This window comes from Vulpes vulpes, chromosome 2 (genome assembly GCF_048418805.1).
Source record: "Vulpes vulpes isolate BD-2025 chromosome 2, VulVul3, whole genome shotgun sequence".
Taxonomy (NCBI): Eukaryota; Metazoa; Chordata; class Mammalia; order Carnivora; family Canidae; genus Vulpes; species Vulpes vulpes.
The window spans coordinates 99,521,002-99,544,587 of NC_132781.1; the positions used below are offsets into that span (position 1 = coordinate 99,521,002).

The window sequence follows — 23,586 nt, forward strand, 5'->3', positions numbered from 1 at the left end:
TGTTTCATTCTTTTGAACCTTGCTCCCACAGCCTTCTTCTAGCCATCAACATTTATTGCCTGGCCTAATACAGTCCTTCTTAAGCTGCTTTCTGGGTATCTACTCCTATCTGTATCTCATTTAATATCCCAACTGTCATCCTTCTAAAAGAAAAATCTGATCATGTCATTCTCTTGCTCAAAGCCCTTCACTTCCTCTGCATTGCCCTTAGTAAAAATCTACTTTTTGGCATTGCCTGCGACAATCCTTCAAAATCTAACACAGCATATACTTGTTGAATCAATGAATGACTAATTTAAGAGTGTGAATGAGAAGCTGTGACAGAGTAATGGTGGCATAAATGCAGGAGAGCTCCAGGAGCAGCATCCTGGCAGAATGAACTTTGTCTTGTTTTATATTATCATTAATATATTCAAGTACTTCCTTAGCTGGGAAATATTTGAAGTTTAGTGCTTTATCAGCAAACATGCACGTTGTCCTTCCTACCTGTAAGACGCTGGCCATTAGAGTGCCTCTTACAACGCTGTGTGCAGTGTCCCATGCCCAGGAACAGATGTGTTGTTGGGGAGGTTTATTCATTCACAGATTTTAATAATTTAAACCAATGAGAGTTTTATGTGCTGAAGCATTTTGAAATGTAAGCAGAAACTGTGTCTTCTAGTTTCCACCTCCCCACGTCATGAGTCATGAGGTCCTTACAGGAGCTAAAATGTCTTTTGGAGAATAGGATACCATTTCTCCATCTCTTCCCTAGTGTCCTTAAATTTACTTTCAAGATGAAAAAAATATATATTCAATTTCATCCCATTTTACTGTGATTGATGAAATTAATTTGTCAGTGTGGCTAATGGTCTTGCAAATCAAATAATTTCCTTGGTTTAGTAACTCTGGTTGAAGAAAAATATGAAGAAGGAGTTTTAACCTCCTGGCTTTGTTTGCTATATTTGGAGACATCTCTAGGGGCTTCCTGTCAGATTATGTGTCTTGAAAGTATTTGTGACTAATTATGGGCAATGGAAGCTCAGGTTCAGGTTTTGAAAAATGTTGAGAGGAGGGAACGTCAGCAGACATATTTTATTGTGTCTCCTTTTAAAATAAATTTTCTGGAAAATTGTCTTTATAGGCAAAAAGTGGGTCTGGTGTGTTATTATTTGTTTTGCTTTTGACAGCAGATTCTGTGTTTCACATCCCTCAGGTTAGAGGGAAGACAGAGAGGCAGTTTGTGGGCATTTGTGAGCCTTTGCTAGAGCCAGCTGGATCCTGGCTATCCATGTTCAATTATCCTATGGTATATGTTCAGCCCAAAATAGTTTTCATAAAGAAGCAGATTGAATTTCACTCTGAACATTTTCATCAATTCCTGGAATCTCAGAATGTCATTAATTAGCAGTTGGAAGTGTTGTGCTATGTGTCAGGAGCAATTTAATGAATTGAAATAGTATTAACTTTGACTTTTTTTTTTTTTTTTTGATTCCTAAGACATTTACATTTTATTTACTCTTTAAGTGGGCTTAAGCAAGCCTTTTTTTTTTTTTTTAGAGTGGAAATCATTGAACAAAATATTTGTTTGCTTCAAAGGTATGTTTATTTTATTGCTTTGAATTGCATAGGGAAAAATTGTACTTTGATCCAAATGTTAATTGAATGCTGAAGAATTGTTTCTGAAAATTTGACTATTTTTAACCACCTTGATATAAGCTCTAATTAAAATAACCACATATGACATTTACCTTTATTTTCATTAACTCAAAATTAAGAAGCATGTTATAGATATAATTTTCCACTATTCATGCAATATTGCACTTTCTCTATTTCCATGAGGTATTTTGTTTGATTACGTTTATGTTGAAATGATTTTTCTTCCTCTTGTATCAAAAGCATTAGTTATGACATGTTACTAATGAATGTAAGCATAGAGGAGAGACATTTTTATTAAATTCTACGCATTAGATTTTATTCAGTACCTTTGGGTTGTTAGCTTTTTAAAAAACATCATCATGAACCAAAGTAATTAGGTATTTGCTGAGTGCCTTCAGTGGGTCAGCCCTGTGTTAAGCTATGTATGCTACATATGTTATTGCATTAAACCATATAAGAGCCCTATAAAGTATTATCTCTCCACTTTCCATAGAACACAGCTAAGGCACAAAAAGATTGAGTACTTAACCCAGGTTTGCATATTGATGTATTTGGGATCATAGACCTTTGACATAAGTGATAAATGCTCCGCAAACCTATTCACCAGCTTAATGCTTCTTATTTTTATGGGTCTTTAAATCTTATATAGAGGCTATTTATGCCTAGTTGAAAAAGATTCCATATTTGATAAACAGTGGTACCAATGAAGTAGATGTCAAACAATAATAGAGGACAAACTGGCTAAGACCAGTGTCTTTGGTTATAATCAGAGTAACAGAAAAGATAAAATCCTCAGTACAAGGAAAAGGAGATCATTGTACCCAAAGAGGCATGACCACTAAACTCACAATTAATAGAAATAATTTGGGAGCTTTGGATTGCAACATGCTCTATCTGTTATGCCTGTTTCATCTGTATATTTGCTTGTGAACATAATCAAAAGTCAAATAGCTATCCACCTGTTTCTTGGTTGAAGAAACTATCATAATTGTAGAAAATTTAGGATGCAAGCTGGGAATTAAGTTTGGAGCTTTGCACTTTGCATGCATTTGAGTTGACCCAACTCTCTATAATATACTCTCAAAACATTCGAGAACAGGAATCTCATTGATTGAAGCAAGAGTTATCCACACTTCCAGTTTTTAGAAGAATGTTGGAGAATGGAATTGTGGTCTATTCCGTAGTAAGAAAATTAATCTTTTTTAATTATTGAAAGCACCATATGTCCAAACTCTGAACTGATCTCAACAGTTAATGAAAAATAATAAAGATCTTTTGATGTATCAACCTAACAAGAGTTTTAAGATATCTGTGCTTTAGAACGTAAAGGAAATCATAGATGATAAAACTTTGAGACTTTCAACAATACTTTGGCAGCTTAATTATTCTATTCCCTCCTTGTCTTCCTGGCAAACTCCTACTTACCTGCAAGACCCAGCTTAAAAATGTCCTCATTTATGAATTCTCCCTCAACTACTTGCTCACTGTTCCCTCCTCTGAGCTCCCATCAGAATTAAACCCTCCCAGATGTCCCCTACACTATTTAATGACCAGCCTCCCTGGGCATCTGCTCTGCTGAGCTGGGAGTGCCTGGGGAGGAGTGGGATTTGTTTCAGAATCTGCAGGGTATGGTACAGTGCCTGGAACATAAGAGACACTCAGTGTTTGTTGAACAAATGCATCAGTGACACAAGGTAACCAATGTGTGTGTGTACTGGAGACAATCATATAAAAAAAGAGAGAGAAGAGGAAGGGGAAGTTGGTTTCCCAGAAGAATTCAAAGACAGAAGAATCCCATTACTGATTAATCTCTATTTTAAAGGAAACAGGGTGATTCCTCGTGGCAGAGTGCTCCTGGAACCATGTGACCCTCAGAAGGAGTTTCTTTGATTAAAGCTTCACAAAAGAGTTTTGATGTTCTGCTCAGGGACTTTCCCAGCACTTTTCCAGATAGCCTAACAGACCGACTCTCCCTCCTTTCTTGTTATGATCTTTGATTAATCCTTTTGGATATTCTAATCCTGACAGCCTTTAATGGAGCACAGTTGAGGCTTCCAGGTGGGAGTGCCGGAATTCACGGCTGCTGCCTCCATATCATCCCCCACCTCTCTCGATGCCTCCCTAAATCCCTATAACCATCTATCCCCTTTAGATTCTACTTTCTGTCTTCTCTTTAGGACCCTTGAATTCTGACATTCAGCTTCCAAATGCTCCTTTTTGGTTACATTCTCATGTTTCTTTAATCTCTGGGCATCCTCTGAGGGAAGGAGCTGTGGGGTCCATTGTAACATTTCCTACAAGTTTTTTTAAATGAGGACTGCTATTTCTTTTCACTTGTGAGCCATAATTGGTGGTATTTAATTGCTACATTAAGAGGAAGTATAGAATCAAAGGAAAAGGAATTTTAAAATACCATTGGCAAATGATTTAGAATCACCAAATTATCAAAACAATAATTAAATACAAACTGAATTTCATCCTCATTATACAAATACTCAGCAAATCACAGACTGTGTAGCCACCAGGGTTGATGCTTCCGATCCAGAGGTCTGCAGCTGTACTGCCCCCATGCAGACTCTTGTAGGCACAGCTGCCTCAGGCTGTGGCCCACATTCTTTCCTGAGCTGCAGAGCAAGTGGAACAAAAACATTTGGGAAAGAAAATAACTTGGATCCTTAGAACTGGCCAAGAGAAATTAAAATCCTGAGTTGGTCCTCTGAACCCAAATCTATGGATAAAGAAATTTTTAAGAATATATATATGGCAGTTCCTAAACATGGATCTTTTGCCATGATCCAGTGAATGAAAACTCCTGGTTTAGTCCCAATACAGTTGAGTAACTCAATTTTATTATTCAGCTGACCATATAATTTTATCCGAGGCACTCCATCTCTGTCATCTTCAGTGATCATAATAGTTCCTAAGAGTGATGAAGTTCAATACCTCTGTGATCCTATTGGTGAGAGCATTCAGGATGTGCAGCATAGAGATGAATGGAGATTATCTTTTCTCTCCAGGGGCCTCGAGTGAGGAGTGAAATACTTACAACTACATAAATGCAAAGCAAAAACAAATGAAGAATGAAAAGAGAGGAGAAACAGAAAACAATAAGCCTGGAGGGAGAAGATTATATTGTGTGGGAGTACCAATACCAGCAGAGAAAAAATAGAAAAGTCAATAGTCAACACAAGAAGTTTGGTTGTGCTGTGTGTCACTGAGAGCCTGATGGACCGAATGTGAGCTAATGATTACAAAAAGAATTTCAGTTTGCCTCAAGTAGCCATCTACACCTCTTGTTGTTTCTGATTATGAAGTGGTACATTATCGCATTGATATTTCCTTTTGCTTTCTATTGATTCACATGGATTTGTATTACCAGGTTATTATGTGAGGTTGTTATGTGATTCTGAGGCCTGCTTTAAAGAAGTTTAAGGTTAAAAAAAAAAAGGAAACCTTTTGAATTAGTGTTTTCATTTTCTTTGGCTAAATACCCAGAAGTGGAATTACTAAATTGTATGGTACTTCTATTTCAGTTTTATTGCAGCATTATTTACAATGGAATGATGAAGGGATGAACAAGATGTGGCATATATATACAAGGGAATATTAATGGAATATTACTCAGCTACACAAAAAAAGACTGAGATCATGCCATTCACAACAACATGGATGGACCTGGAGTGTTTTATGCTAGATGAAATAAGTCAGACAGAAAGACAAGTACCAGAGGTTTCACTTACATGTGGAATCAAAACAGCAAAACAAATGAATGAACTAATAAACAAAGACATAGACTCCTAACTATAGAGAACAAACTGGTGGTTTCCAGGGGGTAGAGGAGCTGAGGAGCAGATGAAAGAGGTGATAGGCCTGAAGAGGTAGAAATTTACAGTTATAAAATAAATATGTCATGGTGATGAAAATACAGCATTAGAAATGTAGTCAATAAATACTGTAATAACTTTGTATGGTGATACAGATGGTAATTAAACTTATGGTGAGCATTTTGTTATGTATATACTTGTTGAATCACTATATTATACACCTGAAACTAATATAATATTCTGAGTCAACTATGCTTCAATTAAAAATTTTAGAAAGGAACAAAAAAGTAGAAACTTATAGATAAATATATAAGAATTAATGTGGATTAATATTTTGAAAAATAATATTGGGAATGCTAAAGATAAGTTTGATGGTTAAATAGATGGTGTTTTTAGTGTTTGTTTTTTAAAGAATTGCTATCGATTTTCAGATTATAAGTTAAAATATTTTTACATTTTCCATTTTTTACTGGAAAACACACATAACGTATAATTTATCTTAATCATTTTTAAGTGTCTAGTTCAGCATTAATACATTCATATTGTTGTGCAACCATCTCCACTATCCAACTCCAGAATGTTTTTTATCTTGCAAAACTGAAACCCTATACTTATTAAGCAATAACTCCTCATTCCCTCCTTCCCCCAGCTGGTGGCACCCACCATTCTGCATTTTGTCTGTGTGATTATGACTGCTCCAAGCCCCTCATATCAGTGGAATCATATGGTATTTGTCTTTTCTTGACTGACCTAGTTCACTTAGCATAATGTCCTCAAGCTTCATCCATGTTGTGGCACAGAGCAGGATTTCCTTCTTTTATTAAGGTTGAATAGTATGCCATTTTATGTATATACCACATTTCGTTTATCCATTTGTCCATCCAGTGATGGACACGAATTGTCTCCACATTTTAGCTATTGTGAATAATGCAGCTTGAACATGAAAACAGATATATCTCTTCCAGATCCTGCTTTCAGTTTTCTTTTGGTTATAAATCTGGAATAGGAATTGCTGGATCATGTGGTCATTCTATTTTAAAATATTTGAGGAGCCACCGTACTGTTTTCCACAATGGCTATACCATTTTGCATTCATATTAACAATGCACAAGGATTCCTTTCTTCATAACCTTGCCAAAATTTTTTTCTGTTTTTTTTTCTTAATAGTCATTCTAATGGGTCTGAGGTGGTCTCACATTATAGTTTTGATTTACATTTCCCCAGTGATTAGTGATGTCTAGCATCTTTCCAGGTGCTTATTGGTCACTTATATATTTTCTTTAGAGAAATGTCTATTCAAATTCTTTGGCCATTTTTGAATCAGGTTGTTTGATTTTAAAATTTTCATGGAGTCCAATTTGTTTACCTTTTCTTTTGTTGTCTATGCCTTTGGCATCATATACAAGAAATGTAATACTCTGAAGCTTTTGTTTTCTATTGTCTTTTAAGAGTTTTTTATATTTTCGGGTCTTACATTTAGGTCATGGATCCATTTTAGGTTGATTTTTGTATACAGTGTTAGGTAAGAGTCCAACTTCATTCATTTGCATCTCTGGATATCCAGTTTTCCTATAACTATTTGCTGAAAATACTATCTTTTCCCTGTTGAATGGTCTTGGCATCCTTTATCAAAACTCATTTGACCGCATATGCAAGGGTATATTTTTGGAGTCTATTCTATATCCTTGGCATATATGTCTCTTTTTATGCCAGTACCACACTGTTTTGATTAGTGTAGTTTTGTAGGAAGTTGAAATCAGGAAGTGTGAGAATTCCAATTTTGTTCTTCTTTCAGGATTATTTTGGCTATTCGGGGTCCCTTACAATTCCATGTGAAGCTTAGGATGATTTGTCCTATTATTGTAAGAAATGTCTTTGGGATTTTGATAGGGATTGCATTGAATCTTAAGATTGCTTTGGCTAGTATTGACATCTTAACACTGTTAGGTCCTCCAACCCATATATAAATGCTTTTCATTTGTTTATGTCTTGTTTAATTTCTTTCAAAAATGTTTTGTAATTTTCATTGAACAAGTCTTTCACCTCCTTCAGTTATTAGGTAGGAAATTATTTTTGGTGGTATTACAAATGGAAATAGTTTTTTTCAGTTGTCAAATTCTTTTTTTTTTAATTTAAATTTGCCAACATATAGTATAACACCCAGTGCTCATCTTACCATGTGCCCTCCTTAATGCCTATCCCCCAATTGCCCTGCCCTCCCACCCCCACCTCTCCTTCTGCAACCCTTTGTTTGTTTCCCAGAGTTAGGAGTCTCTCATGGTTTGTCTTCCTCTTTAAGTTTTCTCCACTCAGTTTTTCCCCCCTTCCTTATGGTCCCTTTCACTGTTTCTAATATTCCACATATGAGTGAAACCATATGATAATTATCTTTCTCTGATTGACTTATTTCACTCAGCGTAATACCCTCCAGTTCCAACCACATTGATGTAAATGATAGGTATTCATCGGAAATTGTTTTTTAATCTCCCTTTCAGGTTGTTCATTGTTAGTGTTTAGAAATGCAGTTGATTTTTGTGTGTTGACTTTTTATCCTGCTACTTTGCTGGATTTTTTTTGTTAATTCTAACTTTTTTGCATGGAATCTTTAGAGTTTTCTGTGCGTAAGATAATGACATGTGAACAGAGATATTTTTACTACTTCCTTTCTAATTTAGATGCCTTTTATTTCTTTTTCTTGCCTAATTTCTCTGACTAGTAGTTCCTGTACTATATTTTTAAATCCTCCCCATTTTATTGAGAAATAATTGACTTACATTACTGTGGAGTTTAAGGTGTACAGCATGATGGTTTAATTCACAAATATTGTGAAATTATTACCTAATAGGTTTAGTTAACACTCATTGTCTCATATAGATACAGAGAAAAGAAAAGAAAAAATACTTTTTGTGTTGAGAACTCTAAGGATCTACTCTCTAACAATTTTCTTGTATACCATAGAGCAGTGGTGGCTATAGACACCATTATATCTGTAGTACTTATATATCTTACAACTGGAAGTTTGTACCTTTTGACCACCTTTCTCCAATTCTCTCTCTTCCCACACTCCACCTCTAATAACCACAAATCTGAAAATCTGACCTCTTTTTCTTTGAGTTTGGTGTCTTTTTATTTTCATATTCCACCTCTAAGTGAGATCATGTAGTATTTGTCTTTCTCTGTCTAACTTATTTCATTCAGCATAATGCCTTCAAAGTCCATCTATGTTATCACCAGTGGTAGGATTTCTTCATTTTTTATGGTTGAACAATTAATTGTCCCTTGTACATGTGTACCACAACTTGTTTATCCATTCATCTGGTGATGGACATTTAGGTCGTTTTCATGTCTTTCCTATTGTATATAATGTTACTGTAAACATCAAGGTGTAGATATTCTTTTCAAGTTAGTGCTTTTATTTCCTTTGGATATATTTCTAGAAGTGGAATTGCTGAATCATATGGCAGTTCTATTTTAATTTTTAAAGGAGCCTCCATACTGTTTTCCATAATGGCTCTACCATTTATAATCCCACCACCAGTACACAAGGATTACCTTTCCTCCATATCCAAGCCAGAATTACCTCTTATCTTTTTGTTGATGGCTAGTCTAACAAGCATAAGGTGATATCTCATTGTGGTTTTAATTTGCATTTCCCTAATGACTAGTGATGTTGGGCATATCTTTATATACCTGTAGCCATTCATGCATTTTCTTTGGAAAAATGTCTATTCAGATTCTTTGTCTATTTTCCACTCACAAACCTAGCTCAAAATAGATTAGACTTAAAAGTAAGACATAGAACTTCTAGAAGAAAAGAGGAAAAATACTCCTTGAGATGGCTCTTGGTTGTGATGTTTTTGGAAATCCCACCTAAAGTACAAGCAACAAAATAAAAAATAAACGGGTAGGACTATGTCACATTAAAAAGGTTGCACAGCAAAAGAAACCATTAGCAAAGTGAAAAGCCAACCCACAGAATGGGGAAAAATATTTGTAAATACATTTATGATAGAGGATTAATATCTAGAATATATAAAGAACTCATACAATTCAACAGCAAAAAAACAATACTTTGTTGAATAGAAGTGGCAACAGTGGGTATCTTTGCATTGTTTCTGATCTTAGAGAAAAACTTTCTGATTTTCACCATTAGTATGACGTTTGCTGTAGGTTTTTCATATATGGCTTTCATTATGTTGAAGTATATGAATGCTTAATTTTGAATGTTACAATGTCTCTGAAGGCCTGATTTCAGAATAGGTCGCTTTATTGAGTAGAAGGCAATAACAGAAGCAACAGTAATATTAGTAATCATGATTGCTCATGATTATGTTTTTGGGTCTTAGTATGGTCTCAGGCACATACTTAATGCTCAGTAATGATAATGATGTAGAGAGTGAGGATAATTTTGTCTGATAGACCATGGGCTGATTCATAACTCTTCTGTTTTCTGGATATCTGATTGGAACAAGGTGCCATCGATTTCCTGTCTGGAATTTCCCTCAAAAAGTTGTATGTGTACTTTCAAAGTTTCAGGTTGTTTCTCCATCCACACCTGCAATGCATATATGAAGAGTGCATTACTTTCCTTTGCTTCTTAAGTAGAGGGAAGAGGAAATTATTTCCTTGGATTTGATACCACATTCCCATTTAGCTCCCTTTTCCCATTGCCCCATGAACACCTTTTTAGGGGACTAGCCAATTTTATTTTATTCTGAGCTTTTTCTCTCTTCTCAAGTTTAGTGAAGTTTTAACTCACTTGTCCAGGCTGTCACATATATTTTCAGGCAATGTCACACACAAGTTAGTAGATATACATGAATACCAACAAGAGGGTGAGAAGCTGAAGATACATTCTACCATATACTTGCTCCTCCACAGGTCAGGCTCCTTTTCATCTGAGGCACGGAGGGTATGAGGACACGGGCACTGGCCATGACAGGGCTACAATCATGCGTGGGGGAGATGGAAGTAATTCTTTTCATCTTAGTGCTGGTTGATTTAGACTAGTCTTCAGTGTTCCCGTACCATCTGAATAGGACTGGAGGTCAAGTTAATAAAGAACTTGTGATATCCTAAAGTTGCATCAACATACACTGAGATGGAAATGTTCAGTAATGATCAAAAAGTGATTGGAATGGACAGTAGTGCAAAAGTTGAATTCTAGCAGCTGCAGTTGAATGTTTACACTATTGTCCAAAGATTTTTTAAAAAACCTTTTGCCAACAATAAGGAGAAGCCTTATTGCAATAAGCAATAAGAACCAAAATAAGTAGCAAATTGGAATGAAAAAAATGAGTCAAAGGTTAATAGTAAGACCAAGGCTCTGCATATGCTTATGTTGAGGCTGTTTACCAGTTGGTAAAGAAACAAAAGCTACAGAGTTGAATAAGTATCCACTTCCAAAGCTGATCTAGTCCCAAATTCAGTCACTAAAACTTTAATGTGATTTTTAAAAATTTAATTGGGCAAGCCATGTACTTTGAACTTCCTTATTAACACATTGCAGTGTTAGTAATGATAAACACTGTAGAACAGCTGGATAGAAAACTCTTTCCCTTCTTTTCTCTTTTCCTTCTTTTATCGCTTTTTTCCAACCCCAGAAATATGCATTAAACATTAGAATAAAAAGCATTCACTTACTATCCTACCTAACATTTGCAACTTTCAAATTCCCATGCCTTATCAGTGTTACTCAGTAATTTAATTTTTTGAATATTTCCAGTAAGGGAGAATTTGAAGGTGACTTGCAGAAAAAAAATGTGGCTAATGAGAAGTAGACGGCAGTTAAATTTCTTTAATTAACAATGATTTCACTATGATTCTACTCTGTAGGAGATTGGAGTCAGATGACAAGTTGGAAATCATGTATTGTAAGAGAAAACTGGGTCCTTCCCCAAAAGACTTTCACAGCTTCTTGTAATATTTAAAGAATAGCTTTTATTTATGGCAGTGATCTTGACATTCAGACAAACAGATGATAGTTTAATCAAGTTTATCATGATGTGATTTTCTCCAGGCACCACTTAACAGCAAAGAACAATAATCTGTTTTTCAACCCCAATGTTAACTGGAAGTTCATTCAACAAATATTTAGGTTCACGGAAGCCATTTGACAGCAGAGGCAGGGTTATCACTCTGTGCTCATGTGGCCTCTCTGGCAACATGCCATCCTTAACTCTCATCTCTGTTAGTCATTCTTTCAGCAAACATTCATCCAGAGCCCATCCTGTGATAAGCAGAAGAGATACAGAGGTAGTCATGCAGAATCCTACTCCTTAGGACCTTATGGATTAGCTGGTAGATGCAGGAATATTCAGAGTACTGTGGGAACACAGAGAATCAGGGAATAGTTAGATATTGGGGAGAAAGGGTGGTCAGAAATGGTTTCTAAAAAGAGATGGATAAATAGATTGGTAAGTGAGTGGGAATAGGCTGAACATGTTTGTAATGCCCCCTGAAAATTACAGGGGGGGGTTGAGAGAAGATTGGATAAGACAGGCATGTCACATGAAGAAGCTTTGGGGAGACAGAAGGGTTCCAAGCAAGAGAGTAATATGATCAAGTTTGCACATGCCTGGTGAGAGGTGCTAACGCCCCAACTAAGGACATATTTACACTCTACCAGGAAAGAATTGGAAGGGCGAGTAACTGACTGTAAGTAAAGGAGAAGAAGGACACTAGGACCGCTTGAGAAAAGAAAAGGCTGGTGATGAATAGGTGTGGGGATGGCATTTTAATGCCCTTCTCCCTTCTGTAGTTCCCTGACATAAAAGTGTATACATAAGAAAAAGTTTGAATGAGACATAAAGCACTGCTTTGGTAATAATCAGGTAAGTAAGTACCTTACACAAAATAAGCCCAGACACAAGGCCTAAGTCTGAGACTCCAAGAAAGGCTTTCTCCTTCCTCCTTGAATAGGGATGGCTGAATCTAGGAGGCAGATGCTGGGTTGTCTTCTTCTTCTTCTTCTTCTTCTTCTTCTTCTTCTTCTTCTTCTTCTTTTAAAGATTTTATTTATTCATTTAAGAAAAAGAGAGAAGAGATAGAAAGAGAGAGAGAGAACATGAGCAGGGGAGAGAGGCAGAGGGAGAAGCAGACTCCCCATTGAGCAGGGAGCCTGACATGGGCCTCGATCCCAAGACTCAGAGAACATGACCTGAACCGAAGGCAGATGCTTAACCATCTGAGCCACCCAGGTGCACCAAAACTGGATCTTCCAGTAGAGGAGACGAGAATAAGTGGGATGGCTGGTTACCCCCAGGGAGTACTAACCTTGGAAGAGCAAGATATGGGAGAAAAGTTTTCTCTGAAGTAAAAAGTAATAATGATCTGAGTGAAGCCTCATTTTGTCTCCAAAAACAGTAGCCCACCACTTTCTCAAAATGGGTCTCAATTAGTATTTCAAGAGCTTACCAATAAGATTTGTAAATTTTCTGTCAAGGAATAAGCAGTAAGGAGGTGGAACAATGCAGCAGGGACAGTATGTCTTCTTTGGTCAGAGGTACTAGCATAAGGACGGTGACAGAAGCATGTTCCTTTTCACATAGCCACCCCCAGCACTGGACACAGTGGCTCTGGAGGCTCTGACACAACCAGGAAGAAACATGGCAGGGATTTTTGCTCTGAAGAGAAAGAGTTGCGTAGGAAGTCATCAGAATGTTGGTTGTAGTGAAGCTTGGGAATGGGGGAGGTCACTGAAGAAGAATATTCATGAATAAGAAAGGAAGTTTGTTGAGGATGGAACATGGAAGCACCAGTGTTTAAGGGATAGATCAAAGAAATAGTGTCCCAAAAAGTAATTAAAAGCAGGAAAAAGAAAAACATCATCACTGAATCCAAGAGATGAGAAAGTATCAAAAATGTCAAGAAGAAGGGGATAATCAGAAGGCAAAGTGCTGTGGACAGATCAAAAGTGCCCACTGAAGTTTTCAAATGGGGACCACAAATAACTGTTATAGTGTTGATGGGTAGTTGGAAAGAGAAGACAGATTCTGTGTACATCTAAGGAAAGAAGAGAGGAAAAGTCTGGAAATGCTGGGGGCAGTAGGGATAAAAGAAGTAGCAAAGTTCTCTGATGGCTGGGAAAAGTGGATGGGAGCTGGAGTCTCACCTGTACCATCCGCCTTCCTGTCTCAGGGACTTGACATCTGTGATTGAACTTCTGATTCTTTAACCTGCCAACTCCTGCTCATCTTACATGTCACTTCCTCAAAAAACATTCCCCAGAAACCTCAATCTAAATTAAGAACTTCTATTTTATTCTTTCATCAACACCATACATCTATTCTTGAATTTCAGAACACTTGCCGCTGTTGGCATTTACATAACTTTCTTTATACTTATTTGTTCAATGCTTGCCTCTCTTACTAGACCAAAAGCTACAGGGATCACACCTGGTTTTGCTCATGATTATGTTTTTGTGTCTTAGTATGGCCTCAGGCACATACTTAATGCTCAATAAATATTGGTTGAATCCATCAATAAAATTTCTCGGACTACTCCTATCTACTAAAATATACTTTTATTTTAATGTTCAGGAACAAAGGTATATTTGTGATATTTGTGAACTCTTTAAGGAAGTATAAGTTGCCATTTTAAGATTATAGGGAAAATTAGTCCTGATTTTTTTAACATAGCATTTGACCTTCACTGTGTTCAGTATTATAAGAGATGCGGGGTTGAAAAAAAATACCTGAATATGTCTCTTTACTATTTAGCCCAGAAATGGGTTAATGCAAGGATCATTGACTTGCCCATGGACAGTCTGGGGCTGAATTTGCCTGGAGCAGAAGGTGATGCAGGTTTGCCTGGAATTTCTGGAGCTACACAGAACTATAGCAAACAACCTTCCAGAACCATCCCAGAGAGGTCAGTGAGTATTGATCCCTGCCATGAGCTGTTCCCACTGCTAGGGGCTGGGTGTCCTCAGCTGAACAATGAGTAACCCCTCATTCCCACAGAATTTCAAGTATGGTGAGGACTTAGGGTAATGGAGAAGGAGGTGAGCCAGCAAATGTGTTTTATCAAAGGAGTGGGATTGATTGCTACTACATTATTCCTTCATTCCAGCTCTCTCACTGGTTTTGCTTTAATGACTTTGGAGTCTAAGAAGCTCTATTCAGAACACCAGAGCACATTTGGTTCTGACATATGCAATCAGTGCATGCCATGGGAACTCGGCTCCCTTTAAACTCAAAATTAATTATAGGCATTTATATTTTCAGAAACCAAAATGGGTAATCAGACTTAATTAACTGGTAATCAATCAATGCTTCTCTTCCTCACCTTGTACAATGGCAAATGAGTGAAGATAATTTTGATTCTGAGATTAAAAACCCTTTGGAGACTGGGGAGAACCATTCTAACATTATGCATACAGAACCTGATGTGTGGTTTCCACTATTGTTAATGACATATGGTAGATGCGTGGCCATCTTTCTCATGCTCCAAACCCACTCCTGCTAGTGGTTTTCATGTCCTCAGGGCCAGAGGCTGTACTAAAATTTACAAATCCCATTTTTCAAGTAGTTACACCCTGGAAGAGTCTTGATACTTGCTATCTTTCTTGTTCAGGCTGCAGTTGAGTTAAATTGAGTTACACATTGTTTATGATTGTTTCAAAGATCCTCTCCATGTAAGCTTAATTTTCACCAACTACTTACTAATAGGTAAAATTCAGTGAGTTCAGATATATGGTGCTGGAAGGGAAAAAGACAGGAGCTGGTGACACATCACAAGAACAGTAGCAAAACATTGCTACATTAGCTTCCAAGGATGGAGAAGACCCTTTGAAGAAAGTTATTATATTTTAGCAGCAATCTAAAATGTTATTTTCTAAAAGAAAGTTATGATATAGTAGCACCAATCTAAAATGTTTCTAAGAGGTCATAAAAGTTCTCATTTCAAGAAAAAAAATTGTAACTATGTTAAAAAAAGAAGTCGATATTCAGTGATCTTTTTGAGTAAATGGTAGTAGCTTCCCTCTTATTCACCACTGTGTCAATCTAGATCCTCTAGAGTCTCCATGATGCACAGGTCTTCCCAATTTCCCCAAATAAATTGCAAGACAGGACTAGCTTCTGTGCACAGATTGCCCTTGTGTGTCTCCAGAGTCCCCCAAGAGCCCATCTCTTTTTCCAATGTCATGAAACTCAATGGACTGGGAAGCCTGATAGAATTAAGAAATACACTGGTTACAGAACACAAGTCAACTTTTTATGACTGACAATATTAGTGCTGCACATTCAAGGTACTTCTAGTCAAGTTTGAGGCACATCCTTACTTAATATGACAACATAAGTTAGCATATTATCAACCCAACATTCTTTTGATGATCAGTCTTTCTCTCTTTCAAGCCCTTCATTACTTTGATAGAAATCTTTGAGTTTTTCAAAGTTTGAAGGAAGTGTACTCTGTAAGAGCTGACATATTATTGTAGTGATGGCACCCGGTACAATATGTAATGTAATGATGCCACCCGGTCTTTCTTATGCCACTGTTAGATCTCCTCCAGAGATGGTTTCCTTTTTTTTTTTAATTTTTTAATTGGAGTTCAATTTGCCAACCTTTAGCATAACACCAGTGTTCATCCCGCCAAGTGCCCCACTCAGTGCCCATCACCCAGTCACCCCAACCCCCTGCCCACCTCCCTTTCCACTACCCCTTATTCGTTTCCCAGAGTTAGGTGTCCAGAGATGGTTTCCAAAGACATAGCCTTGCCTCCTATGTAGTGTAAGTTGAATAAGCTTTCTCCTCCTTCAAATTACCTAATTTGTAGTTTCTGCAGTGAATTGTAGAACCTAGTTGTTTCTCCACTTTATATGGTGTGTTTTTGAACCACTTCCTTGTGCTAGAGGTTTTGATTTAGGAAATGCAGGCAAACTTTTAATATTAGTGTGAGTAAGATACAATTGGAAAAATACATGTCTTACTACCAAATCCCCTAAATCGTATTACTCTAATTCAGGCTGTTAATTTGTGGAGGGTAATGGTGCTTCTTGATGATACTTTGTAATGTTTATGATGTTATATATGGCAACCCTGGCCACTGTACCAAAGATAAAATTGAAAAAAAATTTTTAAATTGAAAATTTTAAGGGCTAAACACAATAGACTTTATTTCCTAGTCACATGGTGTGTTCCTGATTAGTGGATAATACCCTTCCAAGTAGTAATTTAGAGGTTCTGCTTTTTCTCTTCTTGTGGCCATGTTACCATGAAAGAGGAAAAGGCTCAAGGGATCCCATGTATTCAAGGACCAGACTTGCAAGCAGCACACATAATTTCTGACTCAATTTCCTTGGCCAGAATTAAGTCACATGAATAGAAACTGAGACTGGAGTCCAGCCGTGGAAGACAAAGCTGTAGTCCATGGCCAGCCTGTCTCTGTCACGATTGTTTCCTTTTCCTTTTCCTTTTCCTTTATATCCTCTCTATTCGTTTGCAATTTGTCTTTTTTACTTCTAAAATCTAAAACTTGGCAGAGTAGCCCAAGTGTTGAAAATTTAAGAAAGCTTTTAGAAATATACAATCTGTCAAATTTTATGAATTTTAAACTATGCGAATTTAAAAAGTGTGATTTAAATGTTAGTAAATATTAGCAGAATCTCATTTTATGTGTAAAATTTGAAAAAACCAAAATATACCAAATTTAAAACGAATCTAAAATGTATAATTTCAAAGTTGGCTGGCAAAAGGAATCGTGAAGTATTTCTGCCATTGACACAGTGGATGCTCTCTACCTTATGCAGTAGCAGAAATAGCCACCATCTTCGGTTGGTATAACATCAGTCATAAAGTTCTTTATGTGCCTTTGAGCTTCTGATGATTATTTTAATGACTGATGTCCTTTCATCTTAATGTCCATGGTAATTCTAATTTAAAATCCTTTTTATATTCTAAAACAATCTTAAAGACTCATCAAATGGTGGTATTAGGGACAGTGTTGGAAATGTGCGTAAAAGTCAATACCATTGAAATGGAAAGTGAACAATAGTAATCAGGAGGTGAAGAGAATAAAAAGATACAAAGGAAGAACAGAAGGAAAAGATTAGCTAACATTTGTGAGTACTGTTCTAAGCCCTTGTGTTGTATTGATTCTTTTAATCCTCACACTAACCCTCTGAGGTAGGTAGGAAGTTACTATTATCACTCTCGTTTTATAATACTCTGGGTAGAAGGCCACACACTGCCATATTGTGCCATGCTATAGTGTTAATTTAGAATGAACAGTCTATCAACTATTAGGGATATTGCAGAAAAGAATTCTGTAAGAATTCATAACAGAATGATAGCAATCTTTTCACCCTACCTCATTCTAGAATTAATCCTTTAGGATAATTAACAATTGTTTGTTGTGATAATATAATTCCTCAGAAACTCATCTCTGGTATACAAGCAGCTGCCTTCTAACTTTCTTTGTATACAACCAAGAAGACACACCCTTGTGAGTTCTTTATATTTACCATTTCTAGCTTCCCTTCCTTCTGTGTCCTCCTGTCAACAGCCTGTTTCACTCCCATCAGTGGAGTAGTCTTATTTTTAATTCCTGGAACACCAGATGGATTTAGAAATCCAAACATGAGAATGGAAATTAAGGAGGAGAACAGCAGGGATGCGCCAAGATAGAGACATAATTGATCGATTCATTCAGTAATTTCCTCATTCATTCATTCAACTGTTGTCAAGGGTGCTATGTACCAGGCATTTTTGTAGACTTGGGAGATTCCAAAATGAGGGAATAGGCAAGGTCTTGGGGTCTACTAGGAAAGAAGATTGTTAGAATATAAAAAGAGAACTACAGGATGTTTCTAGCTTCCTTGGGAAAAGATTTCACGTGCTTCTTAACCAGACAGGAAGAGGTAAAAGGACACGACATATTCCAGAAACCAAGAGGCATTCCATGTTGTTGGTCTGTGGAGTATGCTGGAGAACCACACTGCCCTGTCACCCTTCCTTGATTTGGCTCTTGTACTTCAGAGGGTGTCACTTGGGTAAGAAGTTCGTGGAGCTAGGGTAACCTACCAACCTGGAGCTCATGCTCCCTATCCTCCAGGTACCAGGTACCCCAGAATACCCTGCTCAGATAGCCCCCAAGCTCACCTTCAAGGTCTGTGCTGACCGCTTCCACTGGCAGTTCTCCCGAAGGTGGGAGTGCATGGTGGACATAAGCATTTCTAAGCCTAGGTGGCTGTTTTCAGTGGTGTGTGATTGAGCTCCGATATCAGCCAGGGGTGTCCACAGCCTGCCCAAAAGATTGTTCAAGGAGGAATCCTAGGAATAGAAGCAATGGGGGATGGGGTGATGGAGTACAGGCTGGAGGCCCAGAGTATTCCTATGCTCCTCTTTTCCATGTGAAACTCTTCCATGTGAGGACTTCAAGCATTCTAAATTCCTCCCTGGTCTCCAAGTCCTTTAAGTGGTTATATTTGTGAAGATAGAAGACTTGAGTGTATTTAACAGTTTATTAACTTGATTTATAAGTTTTGATCCTCATACACATGGTATGTGGGCCTCCATTTCTGCTCTTGCCTAGGCCCTCAAGTGGAAAGGGTGGGCTTCTTGCAGAACATGAACCTGATGAGATAGATTGCCATAAAATGATAAAGATCTTATATGCCAAGTAGCAACAGGGAGTCAACAGACATTTTTAAGAGGAATTTAAAAAATTCTCAATTTTTGTAAAAGACAACCCTGGGGGAAAGATGAGTGAACTAGGGCAGACCTTCTGGCAATAAGCCAGTTAGAAGCTGTTGCAGTTGATTAGCTCATATATGAGGAGGAACTGAGTAAAGTCTATGGGAAAGGCAGAGAATGAGAAAGTAGGATTGTGAGGAGTTTCTGGGTTTGAGGGACATTTACGAGGTGGCATCAGTGAGCTTTGCTGATGGATTAATAGGTGTATGGGTGGAGTGACAGAATGGGAAAGAGGGTATTAGAGAAACAGCACTCAGGGGAGGGGAGATTGAGAGGGCTTATTTTGTTGTTGTCTGAGAAACTGTAAAGGTGGTGGTGCCATTGGTGGAGACTGAAAAGCAGAGGAGGTTGGTGGGGAGACATACACGAGTTTAGTTTCAGGAACCCTGAGTTGACAGTGTCGCTAAGACATGCAGGAGCAGGCTTGATGCAGTCAGTGGGCAGTATGGCACACACACTCGGGAGAGGTCAGAGCTGCAACACGACCTTCACCCTTCCACATCCTTTAAACCACACACATGTTGTCATGTGTGAGGATTGACCAACATTTCATATAAAATGAATGACCAACATTAATGATCACTTTGACTAAATGGAATAAATGCTTGAGTTAATTCAAGATTGTTACCTTACTTTTTGGTTGACTTAATGTTTTAGGTCATGCTAGTATTTCATATTATATGAAGCTTTGGTGCGATTAAATTACCTGTCTCTAAGTATTGGATGAAAATGGGATAAATCTGCATTTTTTTCCTTTGATGTAACTGATGTAATTGATGCAAGGCATTTCCATCATAGACTTTTTCCCACTGATCAGTGGCTTCTCTCTGTGTTTTATATAGTCTTAATTTACACCATTTTATGTTGTAGCCCTGTTAGCTTCTATAACTATAAAACACAGTTATCCCTCAGACATATCAGAAAATGTTATGAAAGTAACATTGAATCAAAATGACTTTCACTGAGTCAGGTAAAGATCTCTAATGATTTCTTTAAAATTATAGGGCAGGCTATGTTCAGAAAAGAATCAAATATTAAGTAGAGGAATTACATTGGATCAGTGCCCAGATTCTTGAGAGACCACTGAAGATGGTAATCTGGTTTCCTTTGGAGCCTGAATCCAAATCATCTCTTCTTGATATAGCAGTCCCTGACAGCAAGCTTGAAGATGAGCCTTATTCTTCAGATTATTTTCTTTTTTAAAAAAATATTTTATTTATTTATTCATGAGAGACACAGAAAGAGAGAGGCAGAGACATTGGCAGAGAGAGAAGCAAGATCCATGCAGGGAGCCCAATGTGGGACTCAATCCCAGTACTCCAGGATCACACCCTGAGCCAAAGGCAGACACACTTAACTGCTGAGCCACCCAGGCATCCTTTCAATAGTGGTAATAGTCTGGTTTATTACTTGATTCTTTAGGGAATTTAGTCAATGCTGAAGATATGAACTTTGGGGAACTATTGGGTTCCCCCCAATATATATATACACATACACACATATATACACACACAATTTATATATATGTATACACACAATATGTGTATATATACCCACAATATATATACATACACCCATATACATATGTAAATGTATATAAATACATGTACATATATACACAATATATATACATATACACACATCTATATACATATCTATATACACAATATATATACACATATACACAAATACACACACATAAATAAATGTATATACTTTTCACCTATAAAGATGTAGATGGTAATATTCCTATGCTTAACTCATTATTGCTTTATTCACAAATTTATTTCATACATTCATTCATAATATTATCTTATGTCAGGCTCTTCTTCCAGGTGACAATTATATACACTGTAAGGAGCACGTGTGGCTATAAATATTACCTGGGGCTAGTACTTCAATAAAATATTAATATTCATAACATCTAAACACCCATTAGTATTTTAAGACATATAAATAAAATTCCTAGAAAAAATACATTGGAATTACTAGTATGTACACTGAATGGAATCACAGTGGGTACTTTTTTTTTCCTTTATACAAAATCCTATATTTTCCAAAACTTCTCCAATGAATGTACTATTCTTACATTTGGGAAAAGGAAATCTGTCATTTAAAAAAGAAGAAACAAGATGCATAAGGGACACATATTGTTAAGGAACAAAGTGATGAGATCACAAGAAGTCATATGAAGGCTCATGTGCATGTATGTTCACTCAAAGGAAATAAAAACAAGAAAAAGAAAAAAAGAGAACAACTGTAAATATCTCACCATCCTTGTAGGATGGATAGGAGGTTGAATTACAGAAAATACTTGCTTTCTGTCTTTAAAGTCACCAACTACCAATATTAACAAAAGATGTATTTGTGGCAGATAGAAGCATGAGTTCCTGCATAAGAAATATTTTCACTTCACAGCTGGAAGAGTTACCATTACAATTGCTTTTTTAGTATTGTTAAAGATGTAAGTACATGGAAAAGTATAGAGAAAAATGTAACAACCATCAGCCCACAATCCAGCTTTGTCAAAATGTGGCATTTTGCTAGATTTGCTTCAGATATTGTATTTGTGTTAAATAAAATATGACATCTGTGGAGTGGGAAAAGTGAGTTCAGGTATGCCCTGACTGGAGGCTCTTGGTGTGGGGGGGAACTGTGGATGGGCTGAGTAGAAGTGGGGCACCCTCTGTGATTGGCTAGGGGTGTATAGTTGGCTTTTTCTGGTTGGTCCTAAGTAGGGAGCAAGACAGAAATTAGAGAAGTTATTAATCAAGTCCTGGCCATCATAGACCACCTGTTATAGAAATTATTGTGCAGCCTTCTGAATGGTCACTATTGATAGCTGTCTGGCTTCCTGAGAATCTGACTTAAAGTAGGCTGGCTTCCTGGACTGTTTATTGGAGATAAGGGGTTGCTTTCCTGGGTTGTTGGTCAGAGTTCTGTTCTTATATGTGGTTTGGCCATTGTCTGTTGATATGTTCTGTCTCTCATGATACACAAGCCTCAAATTCATTTCTGTTTACCTGTTGAATATTTCAGTATATGAATATACAATGTTTATCCATCTTGCAGTTGACAAATTTGTACTCCAGCTTTTTGCTATTATGAACACGGCTGCAATTAATATTCATGTCTTATTTGTAGAAGAGGTAATGTTTCATACCATGACTTTCCTGCTGTATATCTTCTTTTTGGTTATGAGCAAGACAAAGACAAGAAGCCATTCTTTTTGTCAGATCTAATGTCTAAGATCACTAGAATTAGTAAATACTATTCAGGACTTCTGGAACCTACAGAGGTAGGCCAGCAAATCACATCTGCCTGGTGTTTACATTCTTCTGATTAAAAAAAAGCCCTATTTCTTCTCCTGTAAAAATACGAATTTCATCTTCTCTTCCTCCTTCTCTTCTCTTCATCTGGAATTAATAAGAATGGCAACTTCAGCACTTCATCAGCATAGGTATCTCTTTAAGCTAGCCATTATAAATAGCCTGCAGTGTTGCGTATTCAGGACATTCTCACATAAAGCTTACTGAGTGTGAATGTTTTCAGTCAAGGCCATGTGACTAATAGATACTTAACTAGGAGTTAAATTGACCGCAAGTTCTAAGACGAACCCTTGGTATTGAATAATTGTCAACACACTTATTTTATGTCTACCCTCTCCTTGAAAAGCTCTACTATGTATTGAATATTAATATTGTAATACAGCCTTTTTATCTGTATACGCTTTCGAGGATTTTCATAGTTTTTCTCTTCACTCCAGGTAATCACTTAATGCACAACTCATGTAAACAGTGAATATTTATTTCAAAGAAATAGTAAAAAAAAATAAAAACATGCCTGATAGGAAAAAACATGAACTATGATCCTTACTTATGTAACCAGGTTTTAAAAATCAGATCTCTAACTCACAAACCCTGTTCTCTTTGGTATATTCCATTGCCTCTGTTATTTCTTGCCTGAAGAACAAAAAAGGCACTTTTTTTTTGTTTTAGGATCCCATGTTTAATATAATTTCTAAATAAAATTGTACATACACACAATTATTTTTGTTCTGATTTAACATTTTTGCATGGAAATTAAAAAAATTAGTCCTAGTGAATAAGTATTTAGCCAGTATTTCTACCTCTCTTTCAACAGTTGATTTTTTTTAGGGATTATTGGATTTACAATGATATCATGTAGTTTTAATTCTTTCTTTCTTTCTTTCTTTCTTTCTTTCTTTCTTTCTTTTTTCTTCTTTCTTCTTTCTTTTTTCTGGTAAATATATTTTTTATTGGTGTTCAGTTCCCCAACATATAGAATAACACCCAGTGCTCATCCTGTCAAGTGCCCACCTCAGTGCCTGTCACCCAGTCACTCCCACTCCCTGCCCACCTTCCCTTCCACCACCCCTAGTTCATTTCCCAGAATTAGGAGTCTT

General features: G+C 36.9%; 1 protein-coding gene across 10 annotated transcripts in view; it reads left to right on the top strand.

The window, feature by feature from the left end:
- The window catches only part of KIAA1217 (KIAA1217 ortholog), a 730,776-nt gene that overhangs the window by 52,275 nt on the left and 654,915 nt on the right, over positions 1 to 23,586 (top strand). For 5 of the 10 annotated variants that reach the window (XM_072749379.1, XM_072749392.1, XM_072749376.1 and 2 more), the window contains exon 3: positions 1,540 to 1,578. The exons of the other annotated variants lie outside the window; for them this stretch is intronic. The gene's annotated coding sequence lies outside the window, so the exon portion shown is untranslated. The remainder of the gene's footprint in view (positions 1 to 1,539; positions 1,579 to 23,586) is intronic. 10 annotated transcript variants of the gene reach the window in all.